The 8,785-nt window shown below is 43.5% G+C and overlaps 1 long non-coding RNA gene across 1 annotated transcript; it reads right to left on the bottom strand.

Annotated features, from left to right (window-relative positions):
• Positions 1-409: 409 nt before the first annotated feature.
• LOC104007958 (uncharacterized) lies at positions 410-6,820 on the bottom strand. Its single transcript, XR_682338.4, has 3 exons — positions 6,693-6,820; positions 4,475-4,619; positions 410-655 (listed from the first exon to the last, which is right to left on the bottom strand). It is a non-coding gene; the product is annotated as an uncharacterized LOC104007958 (long non-coding RNA).
• Positions 6,821-8,785: the final 1,965 nt, after the last annotated feature.

The following is an 8,785-nucleotide window of genomic DNA, read 5'->3' as shown; positions in this document are numbered from 1 at the left end:
GGGATATACCTGCATCAGATTCTCCCAACCACTGTCCTCCTTGCCCTCAGCTTCCGTGACAACAGGCACTCCTGGTTTTCTTCCTACCTCTCTGGCTGCTCCTTCCAGTCTTTTTGCAGGTTCCCACCCACTTACACATGCCTTAAAGGTCGGTGGGCTTAGGGGTAACCAAATTAGGCATCCCTCTCTTGTAGGCATCCCCCTCTTCCTTGGGATGACTTAGTGATTACATCCTCTCCAAGACTTCAGGTCCCAGTGTCCTGCGATTGTACGAGATTTTAATTTTGTTCGTTTTGCTAATTCATATCTTCTGTATTTGCTCTCAAATTGTGTGATTTTTTAAATAAATCATTTTTAAATAAAATGTTTATTGATTGATTGGGTATTTTTATCCCAACATGGCTGGGATCCTTAAGCCTCTTGGAGCTCCTTGGAGGGGCCCGAGAAGCTAGGACAAAAATGCCTCTCACCTATATCCAGTTCGAATACATAGCCATGTCAGTGGGAAGGAAAAACAGTTGCTCCTTTGGTAGAAATGGCTACTGGAGGAAATTTGATTCATTGAAGAACTTGGCTTGGGAATTTGCAGACTGGTAGCACTCATCAAGGCCTTGGAGATCTTCAGATTCTACCCCCTCATCTTGGAATCAGGAAACTGGAAACCCAAGGATGATTGATTATTGGCCCCACCTGCCAGATGGCACAGGAAGGTAATGGCAGAGCCAGAATTTGAACATGTTTCCTCACTCTGTGGTCCCTGCTCATTTTGAAATATGTCCCTACCCATCCCAGCAATTGACCCCAAGACAGTCTACACACACACACACACACACACACACACACACACACACACACACGGGCAGCCTAATTTTCCATCCAAAGTCTTTACATTCAGAAAGCAGATCAATCTTGGATTCACTTGATTTCCCATGGGGATCTCTCATACTAATCCTTCAGAAAAGTGAACCAACTTAAATCCCCCACCAAGCTCTGTTCTAAGGAGGAATATTCAACTCTGTGGCAATTACATTCCAAAGTCCCTGTTTTCTGTAGAGAGCTTCCCTGGTGTTAACCACTTTTCCTTACTTATTCTTTTATTTTTTATTTTTATTTTGTTTTACTTTATTCTTTTATTCTACCAACAACTCCACAACGTAGGTATTAGTGTTCTTTTGCTCTGTGAGAAAACTGAACTTCAAAAAGGTTAAATAACTTTCTCAAAGACACAGCAATAAGTGGCAGAACCAGGATTCAAACACTCATTCTCAGGACACCAGACCTTGTACCTCAGTGTTCCCTGGTCCACCCTGCCAGACCAGAGCAGAGGTCCTTTGTACAGGTTGCAGGGAAGCTTTTTTGAGACTCACAGGAAATGAGAGCTAAAATGACCTTGTAGGTCCTCATTTCACATTTCGTTCCATCTTTCAAACAAACCACATTGTACAGAATGGTTTAAACCATGACTTCTGGACAGAGAATCTGAATTTAAATCCTGGCTCAACCACTGACTAATTGTGCAACTTTGGGCAAGTTACTTAATCTCTCTGTGCCTCAGATTCCTCATCTGTAGAGTGTGGATAATAATAGTACTTAATTCATAGAGGTGTTATGAGGATGAAATGAGTTTCAACATGAAAGTACATAAAACACTGCTTGACACATAGTAAGCTCTCCATAAATGGAGAGCTTTTACCAGGGTCATCATCATCACTGCTACACTATTATTACTACTACTAAGAGTTTGTGATACACTGGGTCTTAAGATAGTGAATGGGAAGACAAAGATGACATAGACACTGTCCTCTCCTTACAGAACTCATCCTGTGGAAGGAGAAGGATACAGAAACTATATATGATTACAATTTAATAATATGGTAAATGCAACAACAGTGATGTGTGTGGACACTCCAGAGAGTAGACAAGACTTGTTCAAGGCAACAGCAAAGTTAGGACTTGAGCCCAGTTATCCTGAGCCTCTTTCTATTCCACCTTATTGACTTGGAATGTGCCTGTGGACTGCACATATAGGTGTGACCCCAAAGTCCTTGTACATGGTACCAAAAAGAGCTTCCTATGGCCATGGCTTCTCCAGCCGAAGATGTTACTAAAGTGAAGAGATAGTCAATGAACATCTGCTGAATGAGTAAATGAATCAAAGGCCCTGGTGAGAGGCCAGCCAATTTTCTCACCCCACCCAACGTGTAGGCTTGAGGCAATGGCAGGGCAAAGCAGTTCTACATGAGCCCTGGAGGACAGCTGGTCCCCCTCTTCATCCTCAAAAGGATGTTTCATTGGGGCACTGCATACACAGACCCCTCCTTTACCACAGCTATTTCTGATGCCCTCAAGAGAAATTTTAACTCACTCAAATCAATCATTTCCACAATTCTGTGATTTGTACGTCCCCAACTCTGTAGAGGGGAAGGTGAATCAACAACACTCCCTACCCTCGGGGTGCTCAAATTCCAGCAGGAAAACATGACAAATTGCTAGCCTGCAGGGTAGAAAGTGATCAGTCCCTGAGAAAGGGGCAGACCACAAAGACAACCAGCATTCAGATAATTAGAGCTCTCACAGACAATTAGAGCTCTTACAGTACAGTCAACTGAGTAATGTTGCCAAAGATGTGCATCCATGAATCTTGGGAACCTGTGAATATTACTCTATATGACACATGGGTCTTTGCAGGTATGATTAAAGTAAGGATCCTAATGTGGGTAGGATATCCTGGCTTATCCACATGGGCCCTAAATGTAAACATTTGTTTCAGCAGCTATAGGAAAATAATACAGATAGATTGCTGACTGTATGCTAAGCATTCTCATTGGGTTTTTTCCATGAACTCCAAAGCCAGACTGCCTGGGTTCAAATCATGGCCCCTTTTCTTTCCATCTGTGTGGCTTTAGTCAATTTTCCTCTGTGGGCTTCAGTTTCCTCATTTATAGAAGAGAAATAATATTTAGTAACCTCCTCCCCCATAGGAATGATGTAAGGAATGATATGTAGGAGATATTCTAAATGCTCACCATTATTTGATTCTCCTTTCCTTCCTAGTTGTTTGAGAATCTACACTTCCTGCCCCCTGCAGCAAGAGGCACCATGTGGCTAGTTCTGGACAATGAAATGTGAGCGGTGAAAAGCCCCAGTGGGACCTGGGTCACATGACCACAAACCTATGGGCACATCACAAGCTCTCTCAGACTCAGTGACAATATCGGACTTCTCCAATGTCCAATGTCCCTTCCAACCCTCAGCCCCCAGGATGCTGAGCACCATGTGACAAAATGGACAGTAAACAAGAGAGCAGGAGAGAAGAGATTTAAAGGGTTCCTGCAGCAGTGTGAAGCATGCAGTGTGTGCGTGGTGTGGATTCCCCAGAGGATACGTGCATAGCACCAAAGGTGATCGTAGGCAGCTCCAGGATGAACTGAATTCATTGTTATAATAATTAATTAATTTAATTAATTATGGCAAATTATACTGGGTTTCCATCCAAAGTTTCTTTTTAGAGTAAATGTACATTTTTTAAAGATGAGTTAATTTAAAGAAAAATATTGATTACTCTCACAAGTGGTTTGTAGATATGACAAAAATTGTAAAGGCAGAATCAAAAGACTAAAATTATGGTGAACTTCCCTGGAACAATGAAAAGAACATGGGCTTTGGAATCAGGCCAGGGTTCGAATCCAGTTCCTCCACTTGTTAGCAGTGACCTCGTTACTCAAGCTCTCTGAGATTGTTTCCTCCTCATTACTTTTTAATGGAGATCATTAACCAAACCTCATGTTGGTGGGGGTGATGGCAGTGTGAAGGGATGGAGTGGGAGGAGGTGCATGGGGGTGTGTGGGGGGGGGCAGTGGGGAGGTGTGAGGATTATGGCTTACTTTCACCACTGCTGTTCTTACATTCCTCCTTCTTATTGTTGCCCCTGGGTCTTGACCCAGTTTGTAAATTGGGGGCCAATCCAACCCAATTCCCAGATGCCTGGCCAGGCTCCGGGGACAGAACCCAGTAGGACCAGCTTCCTGCCCTCCAGGAGCTCCCAGCCGAGTGGGGCAACTAACATGGTCTTAAAGATCCATAGTCCACAGCCAAAATGCCATGGGAGACAAGCAGAGGTGGTGGCCTGGAGGCCCTGAGATGGCTCTGAGGAGAGCCACAGGCACCAGAGATGGATCTCGACCCGTGAGTAAGATTTCAACAGGTGCTGAGGGTAGGGAATGCAAACCAGATTTCCTTACTCTCTGAGCCTCAGTTTCCTCTTTGGTAAAATTTAAGTAATATTTCCTATGTTTTTGCTATGATACTGTAAGGATTAAGTGGGATAAAGCGTAGGACGCACCTACCACAGTGCCAGGCTCATGTTAGGCCCTGGATAAATAGAGGCAATTACTTTCCTATTATGCTGGATGATAAAGCCCTGGTGGGTGGCCCCTTTCATAATGAAACTGTCTCCTCCTTCCCTATGACTCACCTGCAGGGGATTGCCCAGGGGCACAGATGTCCCAGGCTCCTGGGTGGGTTGGAACCATCAAGCTCCCTGAAGAAAGGCTCCCAAGAGAGGGAACATAATTATTCCCCCAGGACAGAGTTGGACTTCAAGTGCAGCTTTCCACCATCTATGGAGAGAAAGACCATGTCTTGGAGTCAGCTCCAGACCCTTCCAGCCTCCACTGAAAAGCCTGCTGTGCAGGAGCCCAGAGAGACCACCTATTGGGAAGAAACAGGACACCAGGGCTTAAATCATTCCTTGCTGTCTGAACAGCATCACAGCCCTTTCTCCCTCCAGGCCTCCATGTTCTAAGCGTAGAAGTGGGCTGACTGAAAAAACCACCAGGATAGCAAAGACCAATCAGAGCAGACACTGGCAGGGGTCTGGAGGTCCCCTCCTGGGCTGGGTGTTTATCCTCTGCTTGCTGGGGATAGGGTTGTCCAGAGGTCCTGGGATGGGCCGGCACACTCGGAACAACAGGAGGAGACCACTTAGGGAACTGGAGGGAGCAATTCTTAGCCTGCTCCCACCAACCTCCTGCACAGGGCAGTTATGAGCCAGATGCAGATGTGCTTTACCAGCTGGATGTCCATCTGCCCATCTCCATGGGCCATTCTTCCCTAGCTCCCTAACCATGAAGAGAGAACTAGACACGTAGCCCAGCCTCACAGCCTCTCTTCAATGCTGAAAATGCACAGATCTTGCCCACAGTTACACAGGTGAATCAGTTGCTCAGGCCCTGGCCATAACCAGTCTCCTGCCGTCTGACCCAGTGCAGCTTTTCTTCCCATTGCTAACTGTCCAGAGGCAAAGCATCCCTCAGGGGCAGGTGGTGACAAGGACCAAGGTGGTAAGAGTGAGAAGGGCCTGTGGCAGAGGTGTAGAATGTGCACTGGGGGCACAGTGTGCTTCCCACAGTGGAAAAGGGCCTGTCCCCTTCCCCCTACTTCCCCCTGAGTGCTGGAGCTGCGTCTGGCACATGCTGGCTCCACCTCAAGGTCAAATGTGCATCCTCCAAGTCCCTCTCCCTGACGAAGGCCCACATTCCCAAAGAAGAGTCTGGGGCCTCACGATTTTTTTTTTTTTTTTTTTTTTTTTTGTGAGATGGAGTTTTGCTCTTGTTGCCCAGGCTGGAGTGCAATAGCGTGATCTCGGCTCACTACAACCTCCGCCTCCCGGGTTCAAGTGATTCTCCTGCCTCAGCCTCCCGAATAGCTGGGACTACAGGTGTGCACCACCACACCCGGCTAATTTTGTATTTTTAGTAGAGACGGGGTTTCACAATGTTGGTCAGCCTGGTCTCAAACTCCTGACCCCAAGTGATCCACCCCCCTCAGCCTCCCAAAGTGCTGGGATTACAGAAGTGAGCCACCGTGCCTGGCCAACCTCACAATTTTTGTAAAGCTTTATTGAAGTATAACTTACACACCATGAAATTCACCCATTTAAGTGTACAATGCTATGACTTTTAGTAAATTCACGGAATTGTGTAACCATCACCATAGTCTAGTTTCAGAAGTCTTTCCATCATCCCACAAAGATTCCTCATGCCCATTTGCAATCAATCCTTATTTCCATTGCCAGCCCCAGGCAAACCACTATCAGTTGCTTCTATAGATTGGCTTTTTCTGACACTATGTATCAACAGAATCATATAATATGTGGTCTTTTGTGTCTGGCTTCTTACACTTAGCATAATTTTTTTTTTTAGTTTTATCCATGTTGTGGCACGTACAGTACTTCATTCCTTACCTCATTCATTTTGTATTCCTGGCAGATAGTAGGTGCTTAATAAGGGGCTGAGGAATTTCACATGGAGACCAGATGCCCTTCCAAAATGAGGGCAACTATCTGCAAAAACCCCACTCAGCTCCAAGCTGCTATGGACAAAGGCGCTGATTCTCATGCCTGCTGCCGATGGTATGAACATAGCAATTTGTTTTCATACCTACGACTGTATGGAGTGAACTGTCATGCCCTCCATCTCACATGTGCTGCAGCATCCCCTCCACTTGTTTTGAATTTGCCCTTATTCCCCCTTCATCCTGGCTCTGAAAACCACAGTGACTCATCCTTCTGAGATTAGCTCTCCTTCTTCAACCCTGAGTAGCTGTATTGCCTGAACTAGTTGGAGAAGAACTCTCCAAATACAACTAGAGCTCCTTGAGAGGAAAACAGCTCCGTGGAAAAATGTACTTACCTTGAATTGGCAAGGGCCACCGCCAGTCTCAGAAAGATAAGAAATCGACTTTTCCTCTCTTGCCTTGGCACCAGATTCACGGGTAGCTCTAGGAAGGAAAAAGGTTGACTATCTTTTGTATGGTCAATCTATAAATATTTCTGTAGAAAACAGAAGCATTAAACATTTTCTGCATAGGCTCTTGGGCTCCCAGCCTCGGGCCTAACTCAGTTCAAACACCTACTGTGTTTCTATTTTGTATCGGGTGCTATAGTAACCTTGGGAGGGGCGGGCAGAGACATACAAGTTTTTTCTTCTTTTGATTGTGGTAAAATACATGTGTAACAGAAAATCTGCCATTTTAACCACGTTTAAGTGTGCAATTCAGTGGCATTAATTACATTTACAGTGTTGTACAACTGTTACCACCATCTAGTCCCAAATTTTTTTGGTCACTCCAAACAAAAACTGTGTAGTCACTAAACAATAACTTCCCATTCCCTTGGTCCCCAGTCCCTAGTAAGCTCTAATCTACTTTCTGTCTGTATAAATTTGCCTATTCTAGATATTTTATATATGTGGAATAATACAATGTTTGTCCATTTGTGTCTGGCTTTTTTCACTTAGCATAATTTTTTCAAGGTTCATACATTTTGTTGCATATATCAGCACTGCATTCCTTTTTTATGGCTGAATAATATTCCTATATACATACAGATGTATATAGAAATATATACACACATATATAGGAATATATGTACACACACATATATAGGAGACATATATATATATATATACACACACACATACATACCACATTTTGTTTATTCCTCTGTTGCTGAACATGGATTGTTTTCACCTTTTAGCTATTTTCGAATAGTGCTGCTGTGAACATTCTTGTACAAGTGTTTCTTTCAACACTTGTTTTCAGTTACTTTGGGTATATACCTAGGAGTGAAATTGTTGGGTCATATGGTAACTCTATATTTAACTTTTTAAGGAACTGCCAAAGTGTTTCAACAGTAGCTGCACCATTTTACATTCCCAAGAGCAGTGTATGAGGTTTCCAGTTTTTCTACATCATCTCCAACACTTGTTATTTTTCACATTTTTAATTTTACCTTTTCTAGTAGATGTGAAATGATATCTCATTGTGGTTTTTATTTGCATATCCATAATGACCAATAAGGTTGAGCTTCTTTTCACATGTTGATTGGCCACCTATATAACTTCTTTGGAGTAATGTCTGTTGTAGTCTTTTGTCCATTTTTAATTGGGTAGTTTGGGTGTTTCTTTGTTCTTCAGTTGTAAGAATTCTTTGTATATTCTGGATATTAAACTTTATCAAATGTGTGATTTGAAAATATTTTCTCCCTTTCCATGGATTGTCTTTTTACTCACTTGATAGTTTCATTTGATTCAAGAAAGTTTTTGGTTTTGAGAAGGTACACAATGTATCTATTTTTGCTGTTGTTGCCTATGCTTTTAATGTCAAAAAATGATGTTAAGAAACCATTGCCAGGCTGGGTGCAGTGGGTTCACACCTGTAATCCCAGCACTTTGGGAGGCCGAGTTGGGTGGATTGCTTGAACCCAGGAATTCAAGACCAGCCTGGGCAACATGGCAAAACCCTGTCGCTACAAAAAATACAAAAGTTGGCCAGGTGTGGTGGCGTCCACCTGTAGTCCCAGTTACTCGACAGGCTGAGTTGGGAGGATCACTTGAGCCCAAGAGATTGAGGCTGCAGTGAACCGTGATCACACCACTGAACTTTAGCCTAGGCCACAGAGTAAGACCTGTCTCAGGAAAAGAAAACAAAAGAAAAGAAACCATTACCAAATCAAGGTCATGAAGATTTGCCCCTATGATTTTTTTCCAAAGTTTTTATAATTTTAGCTCTTACATTTAGATCTTTAATCAATTTTGAATTAATTTTTGTGTATGACATAAGGTAAGGGTCCAACTTCATTCTTTTATATGTGGATATCCAGTTTTTCCAGCACCATTTGTTGAAGAGACTGTTTTTCCCCATTGAATGGCCTTGGCACCCTTTTCAAAAATCAGCTGACCATAGATGTGAGGGTTTATTTGTGGATGCTTAATTCTATTCCATT

This window comes from Pan troglodytes, chromosome 11 (assembly GCF_028858775.2).
Source record: "Pan troglodytes isolate AG18354 chromosome 11, NHGRI_mPanTro3-v2.0_pri, whole genome shotgun sequence".
NCBI classification, from domain to species: domain Eukaryota; kingdom Metazoa; phylum Chordata; class Mammalia; order Primates; family Hominidae; genus Pan; species Pan troglodytes.
This window is presented reverse-complemented; position numbering and strand designations above follow the sequence as displayed.